Raw genomic sequence first — 11,335 nt, 5'->3', positions numbered from 1 at the left:
GGTAAGAAAACACACTAATGATAAAAACAAAAACAAAAACACTTAAAATATAAAATAACTATAACCTTTATATTTTCTAAATGTATCAAAAGCTAAAATGTATCTCATAATTTAAAAAGTAATAAGGGAATTAATGAGTAGTCTAGAAAAAAGTTGGAATCCAGAATATAGAAATCTAAGATCCTGGAATGAATAAATACTAATAGATATATTAATACTAATACTAGGGTATAGTAGTTAAAAACCCTTTATGAAGAGGGTTATCAAATACTTAATATTAATTGTTTTTGCAATGCTTTGCAAAAAAAGTCACTAAAATTTTTCAGTAAACTATGCCATAGGACAGAAACCTGAAGACCTGAGGAATAGACAACGTATCAGCCATGTTTCAGTGTAGGAAATGGAAATCACTGCAGATATTTCTAGCAGAAAGAAATTTAAGAAAGGTGCTTTCAAAATTTTCAGAATGGCTAGGGAAGTGGGATTCAGAGAGCTGCCGGAGTCCAGCTCCAGCAGGTCTGGGGGTTACCGAAGGATGAACGGCGTCAGCGAAAAAGTGAAAATAAAATAAAACAAAAATAAAAATGGACACAGACAACAGCAATGTGTTGTACTGGCCACTTTATTGTGGCAAGCGTGGCATTTTATTTGCTATCAATTTCCTTATAGCATGCGTCATCTATGTTTTCTGGCATTACCTAATTCTAAAATTGTTCCTTTGTGTAATCACCCTTTAGGGAATAACATGATTGTTTTCTCATAATGTTCCCTCCTGCCCTTTGCTTATTGATTAATTTCTTTCCTTGTTTTCATTATGTATCTACATTTATCTATAATCTATAAAGCATTTGCTTTGCTGTTTTCATGATAGGTCATTTATCTCTCATACCTCAAGTGGAACAGTTACAGGGACATGACCTCTTAGTTGTTTCCCTGAACCATTTGTGGTTTTGAAGAACAAAAGTGTTCACCTCGGTCTGAGGTTCCAGGAGGGGGCCAAGAGGGCCTTAGGAACCCACGCCTTATGCATTCCCAGAGAGACAATGCACCTAGGAACTAATGAACCATTCTGTACCTTAACCTACTAGGTTCAATCATCTGGAATGCCTCCTGGGGGCCAAGTGGGCCTAGGGGTTGGAGTGACCTGTGCCCATAGATACACTCCTTAGTTACCCGAGTGGGGCTTTCAAATCCGTTTGTTCCTTTCTTGGCTGGGAAATGTATGAGGCTATCCTTCCTTTAGGTAGAGGAGTCTTTATAGGGGGTGGCAAGAGCTAAATGTAGGGCCGCACAATTTCCTTGCGGAACCTTATTTCTTTCCCAATGGTTCTTTTCCCAGGGTGTCTGTCGAGGGCGATTCCCCAACAGACAATTCCCCAGGTACTTTTATTAAGGCCAAATTACACACAAGCAGGAGTGCAAGAAGCTTCTCTGTTTGTGGGCCACCCGGCAGTCCCGATCCGTCCACCACCCGGGCCCTGCCGTCAGGCTGGTTGGACAGCGCGGCTTCAGGCAGAGAACCACAGTAAGATTTTTGCCTTGAGAATGGCCAGGATCCCAATTTTGCTCTGCTAGAAACTTTGCTGTTGATGTCACAAGTGCTCCACATTGATGAAGCTGGTGAGTAGACAACAGAATTTGGAAAATGGGCACTGCCAATATCTACATGCTCTGGAAGCCGCTAGTCTGCTGGTACCACAGCAGAGAGGTGGCATCAACCTCCACTTCCATCAGAACTCATGCTTTCTGATGGGTACAACCCAACTCACATGAAGGGACTAGAGAAAAATACAGATTTTTAGCTTAACCACTATGAACAGGAGAATAAACTAGAGATCGAAAAAGCCTTTGCAATCCTAAAAGACTAAGAAGTTGCTGAAGAAGGAACACGGATGGTACATTTTTATGAGAGAAAGAAAGTTTAATTTTAATTCTCAGTAAAGAAATATAAATTAAAACCAAAATGAATGTGCTGACAGCTCAGAGCTTGGAGCCTGCTTCAGATTCTGTGTCTCCCTCTCTGTCTGCCCCTTCACCGCTCACGCTCTGTCTCTCTGTCTCAAAAATAAATAAACATTTGGGGCGCCTGGGTGGCTCACTCAGTTAATTGTCTGACTTTAGCTCAGGTCATGATCTCACAGTTTGTGAGTTCGAGCCCCACGTTGGGCTCTGTGTTGACAACTTGGAGCCTGGAGCCTGCTTCGGATTCTGTGTCTCCCTCTCTCTCTCTGCCCCTACCCGACTTGTGCTCTGTCCCTCTCTGTTGCTCAAAAATGAATGTAAATGTAAATAACATAAACAAACAGACAAACATTAACAAAAACAAAATATTTTTCTTCTAATATTTTAGTGATGAGTTCTGAGAAGACTCCAGTGGGATGAAAATTCCCATGCAGCACAAAAGAAGTGCAAACAGATTCAACATATTGGATGGCAATTTGGCAGTAGGGTATCTAGAGCCTTAGAAATGACCCCATCCTTTAATAATACAGTAATCTGCTTCTTGGAATCCAGCTTAGGAAATAACATGTCTCCAATTTATGATCTAGAATATCGGTAACAGGAAAAATAGGCAGCTATTTTTTGTAATTGTGAAAAATAAGAAAATAACTAGTGCCCAAAAGTGAATAGTTAAATAAGTTATATTACTTCTGAATAATTGGTTAGAATAAAGCTTTGTAATGATATTGGAAAATGTTCAGGCTAAGTGAAATGAAGTAGGACACAAAAATATTTATAAAATATGGGCCTATTTACACTATTGACAAAGAAAGAAAAAAAGGACATGATTGTCTACTTCTGTTCTCTAACATTTTTATTGACTTTTCATAAATGTCAGCATGAAAAATATAGCATTTTTTTAACTCACCAATATTCCTACCATTGTTCATAGTGTAGCATTTTATTTATTTATTTAACCATTGATAGTATAATAGATTGGGGAAAAGGAAAGCTTTGTGGACCAATAAAATCTTTAATTGGATTTAAACCAAAGCATTTATTTAATAGGAGATATGAACAGAAACATGAGAAAAGCTAATTCATAATCAGCATAGACCATACTAATTCTCTTCTTTGTTCTCAGACATTGGTGTTTGCAAATCCTACAAGTTACCATCATAGTCAATTGTTACTTGCCTTTTCAAGAAATCACTAGGTGCCATGAACATTTTAGAGAAGCTGTATGATTTTAGTATTTTAATTTTATTTATGAACTTTTCTAGACAGACTAGAGAGGCTTTTCTTTCTCCCCGCCCCAGCTTTATTGAGGTATAATTGATAAACAGAATTATAAGATATATTTAAAGTGTACAGTGTGATGATATGACTTGAAACACAGTGAAAGGATTCCCACTCACCCCTCAAGTTAACATGTCTTCACCTATTTACAGTTTTTATTTATTTATTTTTTGTGAGGAAATTGAAGTTCTACTTAGACTTTTCTAGGAATTCTAGCTACTTTTGTAGATCTTTTTTTTTTTTTTTTTGCTTCAAATAGGATACTGGCAAAGTTAGACATGGTGGTAGTAAGAAAAAGAAATCACTGAGTCTGAGTGATTTTTCAAAATTACAGTTAGGGTAGGTGGTGTGACTTTTGCCTGTGTCATTCCTGGTACCTTAACTTTGATCTCTTTCTCTAAAAAAGAGAAAATAAAGACACACAGATCCAAGAATTCAGGAGGACTTCAACTTCCTGAATGCCAGAAAGAATGGTGATTTAGTGACTCCGGTATCAGTGGACTCCATTTGATCAATAGGAGATTCTGATTTGTTGGAGACGGGCATGCTGTATCTGTGTGAACCAGCATCAGAAACTTTTATTTTGTCTAACAACATATTTTCATTTATTTTATGGATAAGAGCAGTCATCTCAGAATATATCTTAGTGGTATTGGAAATGTATTTTGTATCTTTGGGTTCTGACTGGCTGAAATGAGCTGGTTACCCAAAGTGGCCCCATCACACGTCAGGGTGGGTAGGAAGATTTCCCCTCGTAGTGTGAGTTCTATAACCTCTGCCACAGATTCCTTTGGGGAGTGATAGATACTGGAAACTACGCATAAAAACCAAAGGGCAAGCCTATGTTTTTTTAGCAGTGAAATGCAGTGTCACAAGTGGGAATCAGGGCTATAGGTTCTTAGTAGGTCTTTAAAGTGAGTTCTAATGCTGTCCTATGATGAACTCGATAAGCAGACTCAGGGCAAGGGGAGCATGATGACAGTATCAGTAATTGTAAATATAAGGTCTTGGAGACACTGTTTCCTTTACAAAGAGGTTTATATTAAAAAAAAATAGTAGATACTGAGTTTGCAAATGTGTTTTGTCATGGGGCACATACCTCCGAGGTGTCTCTTGTATTTCTGCACAATTATTTTATCAAGAGGCATTGATAGTTCTGCTCCAAACTATCTTTTCAAAGATGTTTTTATAGCTAACAGCTTTCAAAGACAGAGACAGTATCTCCCTTTGGTGCAGAGGACAGATTTGTTACCTGAAGGGTATGATAAAGATAATGTCTCCCTTTGGAGACAGGTTTGCTAGAAGCTTCCAGAGATACAGATTTCATAAACTCGGGGTCCCTGGTCCTAAGCCGCATCTTCTGCCCTACCCCTGTGGGACTTGGGGGCAAGGAGACCAATGTGAATGAATACGAGGCTCATGCTGCTGGGTCAAGAGTAATAAATACCTTTGCCTTTGACAACACCTGTGAAGCTGTGGCAAGCTGACTGGTTACCTTACATGTAGAGCAAAATTTTAGTCTCAGCAATTTATAGCTTTTAATTTGTGAAGATTGTTTTCTGATTGCAAAAACAGTGTCTTTTTTGTGCAAGGAATTTGAAGTAGAAAAGATATGTAAGAAGAAAAAAAAATACATAATCTCCTTACCTAGGGAAGGATAATATTTCAATTTTAGCACAAATTTTAATATTTATCTATGTGTACATATAAGTAATATTATATATACTTGTGATTAGCATAAATTGTATTTTGCCTACTGCTTTTGTCTCCTAAAATTAGGTTGGATATTTCTATGTCATTAAGTTTTTAAATATGATTTTGAATATCTGCTTAATATTCTTTTTTTTTAATTCTATTTTTTTTTTATTTTTTTTAACGTTTATTTATTTTTGAGACAGAGAGAGACAGAGCATGAACAGGGGAGGGGCAGAGAGAGAGGGAGACACAGAATCTGAAACAGGCTCCAGGCTCTGAGCCGTCAGCACAGAGCCCGACGCGGGGCTCGAACTCACGGACCGTGAGATCATGACCTGAGCCGAAGTCAGACGCTTAACTGACCGAGCCACCCAGGCGCCCCCTGCTTAATATTCTTTTATTATAACTAAACTATTATTTACTCAATCATTCTCTTTTTGAATGTTTAGGTAATTTAGAGCTTTTAGTTATTAAAAATAATAATTCTACAATGAACATCTTTTCATACTCATAGTATGCTTCTCTTCTTTACATGTAAAGAAAAAAAAATCCAGGGCTCCTGGATGGCTCAGTCAGTTAAGCATCTGACTCTTGATTTCGGCTCAGGTCATGATCTCACAGTCAGTCATGAGATGGAGCCCTGTGTCAGGGTCTGTGCTGACAGTGCAGAGCCTGGTTGGGATTCTCTCCCCTCTCTCTGTGCCCCCCAGCTCATGTGCACGCTCTCTCTCTCTCTCTCTCAAAATAGATAAGTAAACACTTTTTTTTTTTAATTGGCAACATAAAACTGCTAGGTCTCAGCAATTTTTCATTTAATGTTTTTTCATGTGTGCTTTGGTTCTCTCCGAGCTGAGCCAGAAGTTCTACATAATCAGAATGTGCAGAGGAGGTGGTTTCTCTCATCCAGGTGGTTTCTCTCATCCTTAACCTTATTAGACTCTTAACTGGGTAAATGGCCTTTGTCTTTTACTTCTTTCTCATGCTTTCTTCCAGAAGTTTTGATCTGTTTCATAGATTCCACTGAAGTTATACTTTTTACCTTTCAGTTACTGAGTCACACATCAGGGCATGTGACTCCAATTTCTCTCCATTTCTCTGGCCTCTTCAGCAGATTTCATTTCATCCTTTCAAAATAAAAACACATGGATACAGGGTAGTAGATTTACTTCAGAGTTCTGTCAAAATCTATCTTTAGTTCTTGAGTTAGTTCTTAACATTATTAAATAGCTGTCATTAATAGGTTGATTGTAGCAGATTTTTCTCCTCATGGCTTTGGAAAGGGTAAGTGGCTTCTTATTCTAGAATTAGTGTCATAATGAATGTACTTTACCAAGTTAAATATTCATTCTAGATAATACCATCTTCAGGAAAAAAAAAAAAAAAAAACTACCTGGAAAGTACTCTCACTTTGTATACCTGTCTGATGTCTGCCACATTCTGTAAAGTACTTCTGTTCCTTCTCTAAGAGAGTTGAGTTGTTATTTTACTAACTGGTGGTACAATATGATGGCTTAAGTATATACCCTAGAGGTAAAGTTTAGGCTCTAGTGGACAGGATCTAATTGTATAGTTGTATCAAATTCAAAACAATGGTCCCTTTGCCTCCTCCCAAATCAGTATGAAGGACTATAGGGTCATGTGGCTGACATCTCTGGGGTTAGCACACTGCTGTTCCATCAGCCACTTACACATAAAGTTTAAAGTAGATTTCCCTCTCTAAGAAGGGATGAGCAGAAAGACAAAGCACCTATTCAGCTTTGCATTTGCATGCTCATATCTGAAAGGAATATAAATGAAGCAAATAATTCAACGACCACAAAAAGAAGTGAATAAAACTCTTCTCCTGACACCAAAATCATTGTAAAAAAAACCCAGCCTTCTGAAATTTCTGTTTGTAGCTTTGTTAAGAGAGTCTGGGTCCTTTTTCAGGATTCTGGCTCAGGGAAGATAAATAGCAGAATCAAACAAACAAGATAAATAAATAAAAATAAACAAATGAAAAACTCCTGAGTAAATCATGAAGCTCCAGATTGGGTAAAGCCTTTTTCTCCCAAAGGAATCTTTACTTCCAACATACACTTTACAAATAGAATTTTAAGATTTCTGGCCATTAAAATATAAGGAGCGATGATATTTCATTTTTTTATCCCAACACTCGAAAGACTCTTGCATGTACCAGATTAATGAATAAATGTGAGTTCTGAATCAAGGAATGATGAACGGATGATGGCTGTGTTTTCTTATGAAGATGCAAAATGTGGATGCATATGTCAAAACAAACATTACACTGGGCAAAGTTAAATTGGCAAGGAAGGCTTTATTCAAGAATATTGCAATAGTGGAAAGAGGCCAGAACTCAGTCTGGCTCAGTTCCATTGAAACAAAAGTTGCAAGGTTGTGTTCTCTCTCTCTCTCTCTCTCTCTCTCTCTCTCTCTCTCTCTCTCTCTGTTTTTAGCACTAAGGTGAGCTAGTACAGATAGAGGAGGTTGACTAATGGAATGTGTCCACCACATTGAATTTTTCCTGAGTTTGCAAATGATTTTCTGTGTGAGTAGCCTTGCTAACTGGCACCCACTGAACCTAGGCTCCTGCTTTCTTAACAGAGATGTGTGATACAGGCTCTAATTTTTCTTGGTGATTACAGGAATTGCTTCCAGATACTTGACAATCTTGGGTCATAAAACTGGCAAGATGATTTAAAAAAAAAGATTTGCGTATATCTCAAAGGGACAGGGAAATAATTCACAGTTATCAGTTTTCCAAAATAAATGCTCTACAAAAAGGGAAGTTCCTTTGGTCAGGAAGAAGCCTTGAGTTTAGTCAAACTGAGGAGAATGTTAAAAGCCACTTTGTCACATGCATCTTCTTAATTTTATAGAAATTGATTATGAGGGAAAAATTTCTTCCTGTCCAAATGTATGAGAACTGGTAACTATTTTTGTTATATGAGTATCCTGGGTGGGTCAAATATGAGAATTTCATTACATGCATTCAGTGAGAAATAAAATACAGCTCTTACTTTGTCACAGTGGGTTTGCTGGCAGAACACAGGTGTCATGAAAACCACTTGTAAACCTACACCAAAACGGGAAGGGAAAGGAATCATATCAACATCATTGTCATTAGACATGGAGACTTGGGCAAGTCTACCACTACTGGTCATCTGATCTATAAATGTGGTGGGCTTGACAAACTATCCAAAAATTCAAGAAGGAGGCTGCTGAGGTAAGAAAGGGCTCCTTCGAGCATGCCTGTGTCTTGGATAAACTGAAAGCTGAATGCAGTATCACCACTGATAGCTCTCTGTGGAAATTCAAGACCAGCAAGTGTTTTGTGACCATCACCGATGCCCCAAGACACAGATACTTTCTATCAAAAATGTGATTACAGGCACCTCTAGGCTGGCTGTGCTGTCCTGATTGTTGCTGCTGGTGTTCGTGAATTTTAAGCCAGTATCTCCAAGAATGGGCAGACCCATGAGCATGCCCTTCTGGCTTACACACTCCGTGTGCAACAACTCATTGTTGGTGTTAACCAAATGGATTGCAGTGAGCCACTCAACTGCCAGAAAATATACAAGGAATTCATTAAGGAAGTCAGCAGCTACGTTAAGAAAATTGGTTACAACCGTCACACAGTAGTATTTGTGCCAGTTTCTGGTTGGAATGGTGACAACATGCTGGAGCTAAGTGCTAACATGCTTTGGTCCAAGGGATAGAAAGTCACCTGTAAGGATGGCAGTGCTAGTGGAACCATGCTGCTTGAAGCTTTGAATTGCATTCTGTCACCAACTCATCCAACTGACAAGCCCTTGTGTCTGCCCCTCCAGGACATCTGCAAAATTGCATTGATATTGTCCCTGTGGGCTGAGTGGACACCGGTGTTCTTAAACCTAGAATGGTGGCCACATTTATTACAACTGAAGTAAAGTCTGTTGGAAGCAACCATGGAGCTTTGAGTGAGGCTTTTTTGGGGACAGTGTGTGCTTCAGTGTCAAGAATGTATCTGTTGAAGATGTTTATTGTGGCATTGTAGCTGGTGACAGCAAAAATGACCCACCAATGAAGCGGCTGGCTTCATGGCTCAGGTGATTGTCCTGAACTGTCCGGGCCAAATCAGTGCTGGATATGCACCTGTGCCGGGTTGTCCTACAGCTCACAAATCTTGCATGTTTGCTGAGCTGAAGGAGAAGATTGATCCTCGTTTTTGGAATAAACTGGAAGATGGCCCCAAGTTCTTGAAATCTGGTGATGATGCCATCTTTGATATGGTTCCTGGCAAGCCTATGCATGTTGAGAGCTTCTCTACCTGTCTCCTCTGGGCTGTTTTACTGTTTGTGACATGAGATAGTCACTGTGGGTGTCATCAAAGCAGTGGACAACAAGGCAGCTGGAGCTGGCAAGGGCACCAAGCCTGCCTAGAGAGCTCAGAAGGTTAGATGAATGTTGTCTCCAATATCTGCTACCCCAGGCTTAATCAATGGAGGGAGAAAGGTCTCAGAACTGTTTGTGTCAATTAGCCATTTAAGTTTAAAGTAAAAGACTGTGAACGATCACAATATGTTATAGAGCCTTCAGAAGGAAAGGAGAAGGTTCTGTGGACCATTTGTGTGTGTGTGTGTGTGTGTGTGTGTGTGTGTGTGTGTGTGTGTGTGTGTGTATGTGGCCATTTTAAGTTATTAGTTTTTAAAATCAGTACCTTTTAATAGAAACAACTTGACCAAAATTCTTGGTCAAGACAGAATCTTGAGACCCATTAAAACAAAAGTTGAATGATAAAAAAAAGACAACTATTAAATAACAAATCACTTATGTGTTATTTAATAGAAAAAGAAGCTTAGTGCATGTGGTATTTCTCTGTCTTTAATCAGCTGGTATTAAATACTAATCCCTTAATCTTTGATTTATTTTTTTTATCCCATCACTTCTGTTGGATGATAGCCATGCTGGATTGTAGCCCCTGCTGATTCTCCATGCTACAAAATCTTTCCTCTGATTTGAAGCCTGAGGCATCAGAGGTAAGTGAGAAATGGGTTGTCATTTATGTCAAAACTCCTATCTTTGTCCCTGTTACATTTCACACTTTGTCAGTTCGTGTCTCAGGTCTTCTTGTCATGCATCTTGCATAGCTCTTCTGCTTTTCTCTGTAACAAAAACCAACTTGTTCCTGCATCTTCTTCTTGGCCATAAATGTACATGCTTAACTATGTAGTGGACGGAGGTGAAACTAATATTTCTGATAGTCCTATATTGGTTACACATTGTGCAGAATATAAGAGAAGTACTTGAAGAACAAATATACTTTCTAAGATTATGGCAGTTCATTGTATGGATGAGACTTCCATTTGAGTTCCGTGGAATTTTCTATGCACATGTGGAAATAATTAGCATATGGTTTTGTCTTAAAACTGTAATTGAGGGGCGCCTGGGTGGCTCAGTTGGTTGAGCATTCGACTTTGGCTCAGGTCATGATCTTGCAGTTTGTGAGTTCGAGCCCTGTGTCGGGCTCTGTGCTGACAGCTCAGAGCCTGGAGCCTGCTTCAGATTCTGTGTCTCCCTCTCTCTGACCCTCCCCCATTCATGCTCTCTCTCTCTGTCTCAAAAATAAATAAATGTTAAAAAATAAAAAACAAAACAAAACAAAAACCCTGTAATTGATATAGAGGGCGCCTGGGTGGCTCAGCTGGTTGAGTTCCCGACTCTTGATTTCAGCTCAGGTCATGATCTCATTTTTTGTGAGATCAAGCCCCGCATCAGGCTCTGCACTGGCAGCATGGAGCCTGCTTGGGAATATGTCTCTTTTTCTCTCTCTTTCCTTTCCCTGTTCATGTTCTTTCTCTCAAAACTAAAATATAACTTAAAAAAATTAAACTATAATTGATATAAATTTATAATTATTTTAAAATATAATGAGCACACTTTTAAAATAATTGTTTTAAATTTTTTGTTTGTTTATTTTGAGAGAGAGAGAGAGAGAGAGAGAGACAGAGCATGAGCAGGGGAGGGCCGAAAAAAGGTGAAAGAGAGAATCCAAACAGGCCCCATGCCATCAGTGCAGAGCCAGACGTGGGGCTCAATCTCATGAACCACGAGATCATGACCTGAGTGAAAATCAAGAGCTAGACACTTAACCAATTGAGCAACCCAGGTGCCCCAATGAATACACTTTTAAATTTATGAGATAACATATTGTCAGTGAGCAAATGAGTGAGTTTATTTTTGAAAAGGAAAATTCTAAAGCCTGGGCTTCACCTTCTGTATAATAAAAGTAATGCTTTGATGATACAATGTTGCATTAGAACAGAGCGGATGCCTTGCCCTGGGGCAATGCAAGAGCATATTAGAAACAGACCTAAGATGAAAGTTTATAAAGATAAGAATATTTATTTAAATGTCAACT

The 11,335-nt window shown here is 38.7% G+C and overlaps 1 pseudogene; it reads left to right on the top strand.

Moving 5' to 3' along the window:
• The first annotated feature begins 400 nt into the window (after window positions 1-400).
• Window positions 401-9,383, top strand: LOC112865589 (elongation factor 1-alpha 1-like; annotated as a pseudogene).
• The last annotated feature ends 1,952 nt before the right edge of the window (window positions 9,384-11,335 follow it).

Source organism: Puma concolor, chromosome D1 (assembly GCF_028749965.1).
Source record: "Puma concolor isolate L17-30 chromosome D1, mPumCon1.1.hap2, whole genome shotgun sequence".
Lineage (NCBI taxonomy): Eukaryota > Metazoa > Chordata > Mammalia > Carnivora > Felidae > Puma > Puma concolor.
Note: the sequence above shows the minus strand (reverse complement) of the source record. Positions and strands in the feature narration are given on the sequence as shown.